Source organism: Choloepus didactylus, chromosome 10, assembly GCF_015220235.1.
Source record: "Choloepus didactylus isolate mChoDid1 chromosome 10, mChoDid1.pri, whole genome shotgun sequence".
Taxonomy (NCBI): domain Eukaryota; kingdom Metazoa; phylum Chordata; class Mammalia; order Pilosa; family Megalonychidae; genus Choloepus; species Choloepus didactylus.
This window is the reverse complement of record NC_051316.1, coordinates 49,030,446-49,041,954: the sequence shown is the minus strand read 5'-3', so window position 1 is coordinate 49,041,954 and position 11,509 is coordinate 49,030,446. Positions and strand designations below refer to the sequence as shown.

The following is an 11,509-nucleotide window of genomic DNA, read 5'->3' as shown; positions in this document are numbered from 1 at the left end:
TGTTGGACAAATATATTTGTCTTACTAGAAAGCTCAGGATTTTTTTTAAATGGGAAACGATAAAACTCCAAATGGATTTGCTTCTGCTCGGTCCATCCTCCTGCCATCCTTATTCTGGTTTGAGTAACAAGGTCCAGATGAACTGTAATGTTAGTTCATTTCTCTCTGGGCCCTGATTTCCTAAGAGAAAGGAAACTGAATGACATTTCAAAAGAGCTTTCTGAGATTTATGTTTTCGTGTCCATGGAGGTCCTTCAAGAGCCCAATATTTCTCATAACCTGTGGAAGCTCCTTTTGTCTGCCTTTGAACCTATTTATTAGGTAGTCAGTTTTTTTAGATGCATTGAAAAAAGAAATTGTCTTCAGCCAGAAATAGAGTGTAAGGGGAATAAATTATTTATGGATTTCTGGTAGAAAGAAATGATCTCACTTGAAAAAAAGTTTTATATATATATATATATATATATATATATATATATATATATATATGTGCGGTGTGTGTGTGTATGAAGAATGGCATTTGTCTTTTTAGTGCATTTAAAATAGCCCTAGATTTTCCAGACTCTGTTACAGTGAACACAGTCTTTCTTTATCTAGTGCAATCAAGCCAATCTTTGGGTCATACTTAAGTGAATTCCTAAATGAACTGTTACCTCAACATACCCAGTGGTGGCTCTATGAAGCATAAAAAGAAACGTGAGACTCTGGCCCTGCTTTAAAGAGTTTACTGTCTTCTTAGAAACACTCAAGACATGCATATAAATCTGATCATATGATTTCCTACTGAGAACTATAGAATGGTTTCCCACTGCATTTAGGATAGAAATTCAAAACATTTAGTTCCACCTCTACCTTTTAGTCTCATCTCACTACTCTCTGCAGGTTCACCCCAGCCCCCTGGTTTCTTCAGTTCCTCAAATGCACCATGCTCTTTCTACCCCAAAGGCCTTAGCACTTGCTGTCCCTTCTTCCTTGGGCCTTCTTCCTCCTACTCTTTCCTGTTCAATTCCATGCTTAAACTTCATGTACTCAGAAAAGCCTTCCTGACCCTCCTCCCTTCAGTAAATCAGGCTCTTTGCTCTCATATCTTATTGCACCCTTTCATTTTACCCTTCATAGCAGTTATAGGCTTATTTTTTTTTTCCTTTATCTTTCTTTATATTTATTTCCAGATTTATCTTCACTTCCAGATTTCCCCTCTCCATGACAGCTGAGCTCTTCTGTTCTCTTTTATCTCAAGTTCCTAGCACCATGCTGGGCACATAGTAGACACTCAATAAATACGTGTGCACTGAATCAATGACTGAATGAATGTTCACTGGTAGTTCAAGGCAAGTTAAGGTGCTACATATAAAGTAATTCAGTGAAAGGTACAGATCAGACACATTTTCTCAACTTGTTACACATACTTTTCTCTAAATTTATTTTTTCACCCTTTTGTATTATTCACAGCACAGCAACATGGAACACAGACCACCCTGCTTGGCTTGTGTGCCTGATGCAGCTCTGAGCCTTGAGACGCTCAGACTTTTGCCCAGAAAGTCCTCCCTCTGGTGGGCTAAACACTCCCTGCTAGCACCCGGGTCTGTTTTCTGCCTTTTAAACACAGGTCAAATATAGTAGAAGGGTGGACGAGGTGCTTCCTGACTATCAAGAGTTTTTGTGAGTTTTTCCAAGGAAAATCCACTTACAATAAGTGATTGTTGAACACGGACCCAGGAAAGCCACTCATGGAAACACAGTTCTTCATATTTGTTAGGCTGGTATCATCCAGATATCTCTGAACACTTCATGAACAGTGTCCATGGCCAAAGATTCTATCCCACATTTTAGGAGGATGCCAGTATCTTTATCTCCATGCTTAAAGAAAGAGACTACAAATCCCCCACTTTGCCAAAGGAGAAGGAGGAGTGGCATACTCAGAGTTCTTCAGAGAAATGCAGCAGAAGGAGCTGCACACTTACCTCCAAATGGGAATAACTGACAATTACATCACTGGCTTTGAGCTCTTCAAGGTGGAGATAAACCCCCAATTCTGCCTCTACATCCTCTACATCCAGGAGCATGGTGGGTGGGAAGGGCAACTATGTGCTGTCCCAACCATATACCAGTATGGCTGGACCAGTGCGTTTTCCCATCCGGCTCGGGGAACTGACTCTGGACATGCCTAAGATATCCTGCTGGAACCTGGCTCACGGCTATCCAAACGTAGTTACTGAGATCACCATTCACGGTGCTGAGGACCAGAAGATGTATGCCAATGAAACTGTAAGCCCATATTTGGTCATCAAGTATGGAAAAGAGGAAGTCTGTCCTCCCATCTAAAAGAATACTGTCATGCCATTTTTGACACCTAGGCCATTTTCTGCAGAAAGACTACTGACATTCCTATTATAGTACAGGTCTGGAACATCTGAAAATTCTGTGATCAGTTCTTGGGGCAGGTCACTCTGGGTGCTGACCCCAGTGATGGCCATGACCTGGTCTTTGTACCTTGCATAAGAAGGGTGGCCCAACCACCAAAGTCAAGCCAGGCCACATCAGCTTCAAGGTTATTTCCAGCGATGATCTCACTAAATCTCCAGACCCAGAGAATTCTAACAGAACTTTCCTATCCTTTTATTTTCTGTCAGACACCAGGTCTTATCAAGATCATCATTCTTTTCAAAGAAAGAAATTCACAGTGACTAACTTTTCCTCTCTTCTGATCAGTTCCCCATACCTCCCAATCCAAGTAGCATCAGTAGCTACATAACCTATATACCTCCAGCAGCTGAACAGGGGTGGGTGATAGTCTATCTGGAGATCATAACAACAGACAAATGTTTACCAAGAAAAGATCTCAGGGGCTTTTGGGGGTGAGATGTAAGCAGGGCAACAATAAGGGTCTGCAAACCCTACCAATGTCCTTGCTGTTTTCAGGTGCCCAATATATCTCCCCTGTAGGGCATGTTGAAGAAAGAAGAGGGATGATCAAAGCCAAACTGGCCTAGCCTGACATCCCAGTACCCAACTCAACCCTGCAAACTTCCCAATAGCATTTCGCCTGGCAGCCAAAGCCTGCTTATGAGTACCCAGCCCTTGCCACACCTTCACCACAACCACCACCAGTACCAATATCACCTCCATCACCACCCCATCACTACTACTACTACCACCACCACCACCACCACCATCATCACCACCCCCAGAAAGGGTAGTCCTGATGCCCTAACCCAATTCATCCCACAGTAAATGTTACCTTTCTGTTTAGGAAGCTTCTCATGTGCTTAATCAAGAGCTGGAGTTCCATTAAAGATCAGAGTCAGCAGCTTATGTCTGTGGGCAGTCAAGGCCTAGAGAGTGGGAAGGACCTGAGCTCTAGCTCAGTGGAAGTCAGCTATGTTCCACAAGTGGGAAAAGTGGAAGAAGCTGCAGTGAGAGACAAATCCCCTGTCCCCCACCCATCCACACACACCTACATTCACACACACATGGGCATGCACAAACTACCATTTAGAAAGTCAGAAAACATAAGTGCTTCACACACCAAAAAGGATGAAAGAATCATCTAGCCAATAATACAGCCAGTTTGGGGCCCCTGACTATGATGTGGAAACTCCTGCTGCTTCCAGGTTTACAAATAAGCCTATTGTGCCTCCTGATATCATTTGTACTGAAGACCCTATCTGGGGGCTTGAGACTTTGGGTTCCAGCCAGGACCCCTTGGGTTTTTCCCTCAGTTGGGAAGCTTCAATTCCTGGGGGTGTTTGTTTGCCTTCTTGTTTTTCAGTACTTCTACAGAATTTTCTCTAGAGTCAGTCACTCTGAACTGTTCTTTCTTCCATCTTCATCTATCAACATTCAAGCCCTTCCTTCAAGGCCCAACACAAATGCCACCTCCTCCATGAAGTCTTTCTTAGTCCCAAACCCCATCTCCAGCAATTGTTCAGCACTTCCACAGTGATGAAAAATAAACATAGTTGTAGTACTTAGTCTAGTCTGCCTTGCATTCATGTTTTAAACATTTTGTAGTTTTTTAAGCTTTCTCATTTCTTGCCATATTTTTTCAGTGTGTGTAATTTCTGGGATCAGCCTACCTCACACTGCCTTTCATAAACCAATTTGTAAAACAGTTCAAATTCAATTTTAAAAAAAGTTTCACAGAGAGTTCTGCAAGAGTATTCAAGAGCAGGTCTCCTGGTGGATGGGCACTGGAGACCCAGGGAATTGGCAGCCATTTGGTTGCATTCACAGTGTCTCCTTTTGGGAGAGAAAAGGTCATTTTGTTTTAACCACTCTAGCGGCAAGAGCCGGTACCCACCAGAACCAATAAACAAGGGAAGAGGGCTTGGGTTCAAGGATTTCAGGAAAGAGCAATGTCACAGGTGTTGGGGCAAAGCAGTCTGCAGACTGCCAGACCATGTATTTTCTTTCAACACAGATAATCAGGGGCCTGGATGATGAGTCTCTATTGCAATGTCAAAACTTGACCACTCCTCTCCCCAAACCTTACACAAAACTATATATATATATATATACTGTACCAAACTCCTTACTTTGCAGTAAGTCATAAAGATAGCAATACATACACACACTGAAATTCTTGAGTGAAATAATCTATAATATACTGCAGGTTCTAGGAAAGAGATGGGTAAGGACTACTTGCAGCACCAGGAAAATGTCCCAGGGCTCAGCAGTCCATGGACAAACATGAGGTCATGTATTATTGAGGGCCTTGAGGTAATGGAGGGGAATGTAATGAAGGGACTATTTAAAGGGTGTGGAACAAATGGTGTAGGGACATCTGAATATCTACATGCAAAAGAACAAAGGTGGGCCCCTAATAGCACATATACAAATATTAACTCAAAATAGATCAGAGAAGAACTCCCCTGAGGTTCTGGGTAAGATAGCAACATAGAGAAGTGTGGAATATAGTTAGTCCTCTAGAGCAACTAATAAACAACCATGAATTACTAGTAAATAGTCTGGAACAACTGCTTGGAGGCAACCACGGTTGTCCACACATCATACACCAGCCTGGAATGGGTGGAATGGCTAAGATAGCAGGATAAAATCTATAAGTAAAAACTGCAGAACTGCGCCAGGACCCCCACCCCCATGGCAGGCTGAACTGCAAGACCTCACTGTGGTAAAGAGCTGCACTCTCCAAGTGAGCAAATATAGCTCAGCTGGGCTCTAACTGGGATTTAATTAACAAATGCGGACTGCTGAATTCAAGTTACAAACATAGACAAACCCCTAACAAGCAGCAAAGTACCCTGAGGTCACTCCCAGTGGATAGGAAGTGGGGCTGATGGAAAAAAAAAAAAAAATACAGAGGCTTCTGGAGACTGTTGGCCTTAGAGAGCCAGAGAGCACTTGTGTCCCGGAAAGGGAGCCCAGGAGACCGGTTGCTGTCTCTGGCTGATGGGTGAAACTGGGGGGCCAAGGACTAGCTATGAAAAGGGGCTTTCTTTCCCTTTTTTTCCCTCTCAGTCTCAGTGGCTCAGTGGAGAAAGCCTCAGCCATTTTCAGTTCGCAGCACTCTGAGCCAGACAGGGGTGGAGTGAACAGAGTCAAAGTAGTAATTCAAATGCAGAAGATAACTCCCTAGGGGGTGTATCTTCCCTAAGAGGAGGGAGTGGGGCCCAGCTTAAGTGCCTACCCTCCCTTCAGAACTCAAACCCCAGAGCCTAGGGGGGAAACAATCAAACCAGAAACAACCTAAGCTGAGATCTAAAGGGACCACACCTCTTTACACCAGTGGGGAGCGACAGGCTGACAGGCACCACTGCTGGGCAGGTTAAGAAAAGGACAGTGGCTAGAGGCCTCACAGGAAGGTCTGTCAATCTTTTAAGACACACCCTCAGGAAAACCTGAAACTGAATATAGCCACATTTTGAGACCTGAGCCAGTTCTGGTCTGGGAAAATCTGATTGGGCTAATCAAGGGAACCAGATGCCCAGACAACAGAGAACCACAAATCACACTAGGAAAAATGAAGGTATGGCCCAGTCAAAGGAACAAACTTACACTTCAACTGAGATAAAGGAATTGAAACAACTAATGCTAAATCAATTCAGCAAGTTTAGGGAAGATATGGCAAAAGAGATGAAGGATGTAAAGAAAACCATAGGTGAACATAAGGAAGAAACTGAAAGTTTGAAAAAACAATTGGCAGAATCTATGGAAATGAAAGGCACAATACAAGGGATGAGGAACACAATGGAGACATACAACAGCAGATCTCAAGAGGTAGAAGAAAACATTCAGGAACTAGAGAACAAGACACCTGAAATTCTACACACAAAAGAACAGATAGGGAAAAGAATGGAAAAAATATGAGTAACATTTCAGGGAACTGAATGACAACATGAAGCACATGAATGAATGTATCATGGGGATCACAGAAGAAGAGAAGGGAAAGGGGCAGAAGCAATTATGGAAGAAATAATCACTGAAAATTTCCCATTTCTTATGAAAGATATAATATTATAGATCCAAGGACCGCAGCATACCCCAAACAGAATACATATGAATAGAGCTATACCAAGACACTTCATAATCAGATTATCAAATGTCAAAGACAAAGAGAGAATCTTGAAAGCAGCAAGAGAAAAGCAATCCATCACATATAAGGGAAGCTTGGTAAGACTATGTGTGGATTTCTCAGTAGAAACCACGGAGGCAAGAAGATATGTGTGATATATTTAAGATACTAAAAGAGAAAAACTGCCAACAAAGAATCCTTTATCTGGCAAAACTGTCCTTCAAATATGAGGGAGAGTTTAAAATATTCTCCGACAGACAATGAGAGAGTTTGTGAACAAAATACCTGCTCTACAGGAAATACTAAAGGGAGCACTACAGACAGATAGGAAAAGACAGGAGTGAGAGGTTTGGAGTACAATTTGGGTGATGGGAGCACAATAATGTAAGTCCACTGAACAAAGATGATTGTGAGTATGGTCGAAAGAGGAAGGTTAGGGATATGTAGGACACCAGAAGGAAAGAGGAAAAATGAAAACTGGGGCTGTAAACCTAGAGTGCTCTACAGTTGTGATAAAATGTACAAATATGTTTTTACATGAGGGAGAACAAATGAATGTCAGCCTTGCAATGTGTTATAAATGGGTGGTACTGGGGTAAAATACAATCAATGCAAACTAGAGACTATAGTTAACAGAAACACTGTATTATGCTTCCTTTAATATAACAAAGGCAATATACCAAAGCTAAATGCCTATAAGAGGGGGATATATGGGACTCTTGACATTGGTGATGTTGTCTGACTCTTTTATTGTACTTTATTTTAATTTTATCTTTTGTTGCTTTTTAGTTGTCATTTCTTTCTTTCTCTTGTTCTTTTGTCTCTCTACCTTTTTTGACTCTTCCTCTTTCTTTGCGGAAGAAATGGAGATGTCCTTATATGAATAGTGGTGATGGTGGTGAATGAATAACTATGTAATTATACAGGGAACCATCGACTTTTACTTAGGATGGAATGTATGGTGTGTGAACAAAACTGTCTTAAAAAAAAAACAGGTTGATGAATGAACATTGAGGGCATTATATTGAGTGAAATAAGTCACAAAAAAGGACAAATATTGTATGGTCTCACTGATATGAACTAATGATTATATGTAAATGCCTAGACATGAAATATAGGTTACCAGGATGTAGAACAAGGCTAAAGAATGGGGAGCTGTTGGTTATTATGAGCAGAATGTTTAACTAGGTTGAACTTAAGTGTTTGGAAATAGACAGAGTGACAGTAGCACGTTATTGTGAGAATATCTAACAGTGCTGAATAGAGTATGAATGTGGTAGAAAGGGGAAGTTTAGAGTCATGTATGTCACCAGAAGGAAAGTTGGAGGTTAAAATGTGGGAATGTATAAAATAGTGAATCTTGTGGTGGACAATGTCCATGATTAACTGTACAAATATTAGAATTCTCTTTCATGAACTAGAACAAATGTATGACACTATAACTAGAAGTCAGTAATAGAGGGGTAGATAGGGAAAAAATATACCTATTGCAAACTCTGTACTACAGTTAGTAATATTTTAACATTCTTTCATCAACAGTAACGAATGTACTATACCAATACTATGAGTCAATAATGGAGGTGGGGTGGTTAGGGGTATGGGAGGATTTGAGTTTTGTTTTTTATTTTTATTTCTTTTCTGGAGTAATGATAATGTTCTAAAACTTGAAAAAAGAATTAATTTTAGTGGTGAATTTACGGCTATGTGGTGGTGTCATGAGCAACTGATTGTACACTTTGGATGATTGTATGGTATATGAATAATCTCAATATAATTGAACTTAAAAAAATAGATCAGAGCTAAATGTAAGAGCTAAAAACTATAAAACTCTTAGAAGAAAACATAGGAGTAAACCTTCATGTCCTTGGGTTAGGCAAAGCCTTCTTACACATTTCACCAAAAGCAGAAACAATGACAAAAAAATAAATAAATTGGACTTCATCAAAATTAAAAAACTTCTGTGCTGCAAACAATGCCATCCGGAAGGTGAAAAGAACCAACAGAATAGGAGAAATCACTTGCAAGTCATATTCTGATAAGGGGCTGGTTGCTAGAATATATAAAGAACTCTTAAAACTCAGTAATAAAAATTTAAGTAACCCAATATGAAAATGGGTAAAAGGATCTGAATAGACATTTCTCTCAAGAAAATACACAAATGGCATGAGCATATGAAAAGATGCTCAACATCATTAGCCGTTAGTGCAATTAAAATCAAAAGGAGAATGAGATTACCCCTTTATACCCACTAGAATGGCTATACTAAAAAAAAAAAAAAAAAAAAAAAATTAATGTAAAGGAAATAGAAATTTCTGGAGCCAAAATCCCAGAGAGAAGGGAGGCACAAAGAGGTGAGCCCGATATTCAGCTTCACTTTTCCCCTCCAGGCATTTTCCAACTCATAAGTGATGGTTGAGAGACTAAGAAGTAAACAGAGTTTTTGGACCTGGGGAGACAAAAATTGGGGTTCAGGGACCAGCCAAGAAGGAAAGGGCTTGTGGGAGGAGAGGCCTGAAAAGACCATTAGGCACTCCCTTAGGACCTCTGAAAGTCTGTAATGTAGGATTAGAAACAACAGACTGAATAAACCAGCTCTCACAAATATGGAAATCCATCTTGTCATTAGCTCAATACCAGATTGGATTAAAGTGATCTGTTCCCAGCTCAACTGCCTCACAGAATCAGATGACATGATCCTGGAAGTAAAAAACAGAAAAACCAGCAGATAAACTTAGAATAAATAAACGAAGATAGCAAGCTCACTGGATGAAAAGGCAAGCCAAGATACAAAAATCAATTGTATTTTTATATCAGTAAGAAAATATTTTTAAATGAAAATTTTAAAACTGTACCATTTATAATAGCATAAAAAATCAAATAGCTTGGAATAAATCTAACAAAAGCTATGCAAGACCTCTATACAGAAAAACTACAAAACATTATTGAGCATTATTAAAGAATACTTAAATAAATAGAGAGATATACTATGAAATGGAAGACTCAATATTACAAAGATATCAGTTGCCCCCAAATTGATCTATAGATTCAATGTATTCCCAGTCAAAACCCTAGCAGGCTTTTTCTTTCCCCCTGGGGAAAGTAACAGTATAAATCTAAGATTTATACAAAATGTAAAGGACCAAGTCAATAAAAACTTAAGGAAGAACAAAATTGAAGAACTTATATGACAAGACCAATTATAAAGCTATAGCAATTAAGACAATGTGATATTGTCACAGGGATAAACAAATTGACCAGTGGACCTAAAAATAGTCCAGAAACAAACCCTCATACAGTCACTTGATCTATGAAGGAACTGCAATACAGTGGAGAAAGGATGGCCTTTTCAATAAGTGGTGTTTAGTCAATTGGAAATCTGCGTGAGGAAAAAAATGTATCTTAACCCCTACCTCACCCCATACACAAAAATCAATTCCATATGGATTTCAAATATAAATGTGAAACATAAAACAATAAAGCTCCAAGATGAAAACATAGGAGAAAACCTTCATAAACTTGGAGTTTACACAAATGTCTTATACCAGAGCATAAAAACATGCCAGCATACAGTGGGAAAAAGTAATAATTTGGACTTCATTAAAATTAATATACCTCAAAATGGATTTTAATTCACAATATTTAAAAACTTCTAAAATCAATTAAGAAAAAAAACAGACAAACCGGTTTTTAAATGAGAAAAAAAGATGTGAATAGACACTCCAAAAAAGAGAATATCCAAATGTTTAATAAGCGTAAGAAAAAGTGTTCAACATCATTAGTTGTTGGGCAAATGCATATAAAACCACCATGAACTAATCACTGCAGATCCACCAGAATGCAAAAATTTTAAAGACCAACAGTAACAACTGTTGACAAAGATATGGAACATATGCAACTTTCATGCCCTTTTAGTGGAAATATAAATTGGTACAATCTCTCTATATAACTATTTGGCAGCATCTACTTAATCTGAACATAAATATATACTACCTGAGCAATTCCATCTCTTAGAATAGGCCTAACAGACATATGTACAAGTTCACTAAAAGATATGTGTAAGATAAAATTGACAAACCCTTAGCTAGACTGACAAAATCAAAAGGAGAGAAGATGCAAATAAATGAAATCAGAAATGAGACAGGTGAGTCATTACCATTGACCCCATAGAAATATAAAAGACCATAAGAGGATACTGTGAACAAATGTATGCCAACAAATTAAACAACGTAGATGTAATGGACAATTTCCTAGAAACACACAACTTTCACTTAAGATGAAATAGAAGAGCTCAACAGATGAATCACAAGTAAAGAGATTGAATCAGTCATCAAAAACCTGCCAACAAAGAAAAGCCCAGGACCAAATGGCTTCACAGGTGAATTCTAACAATCATTCCAAGAAGAATTAATGCCAATCCTGCTCAAACTCTTCCAAAAAAATTGAAGAGGACAGAACACTACTTAACTCATTCTATGAAGCCAACATCACCACAAAGCCTGATAAAGATAGTATTAGGAAAAATAAAACCACTACAGACCAATCTCTATAATGAATATGGATGCAAAAATCTTCAACAAAATACTTGCAAATTGAATCTGACAGCACATTAAAGGAATTAAACACCATGACAACCAAGTGGGTTATATTCCAGGTATGCCGGAGTGGTTCAGTGTAAGAAAATCAAATAATGTGATACACAATATTAACAAATTAAAAGGGAAAAACCACATTATCATCTCAATTGACAAAATCCAGCATCCTTTCTTGATAAAAACACTTTGAAATGTAAGAATTGAAGGAAATTTCCTTAACAAGATAAAGGGCATATATGAAAAACCCACAGCTAACACAAATGGTAAGAGACTGAAAACTTTCCCTCTTACATCAGGGACAAGACAAGGATGTCACCATCACCACTATTATTCAACATTGTGCTGGAAGTTCTGGCTAGAGCAGTTAGGCATGGAAAAGAAG

General features: G+C 39.1%; 1 pseudogene; it reads left to right on the top strand.

The window, feature by feature from the left end:
* Positions 1-1,720: 1,720 nt before the first annotated feature.
* Positions 1,721-2,956, top strand: LOC119545185 (annotated as a pseudogene).
* The last annotated feature ends 8,553 nt before the right edge of the window (positions 2,957-11,509 follow it).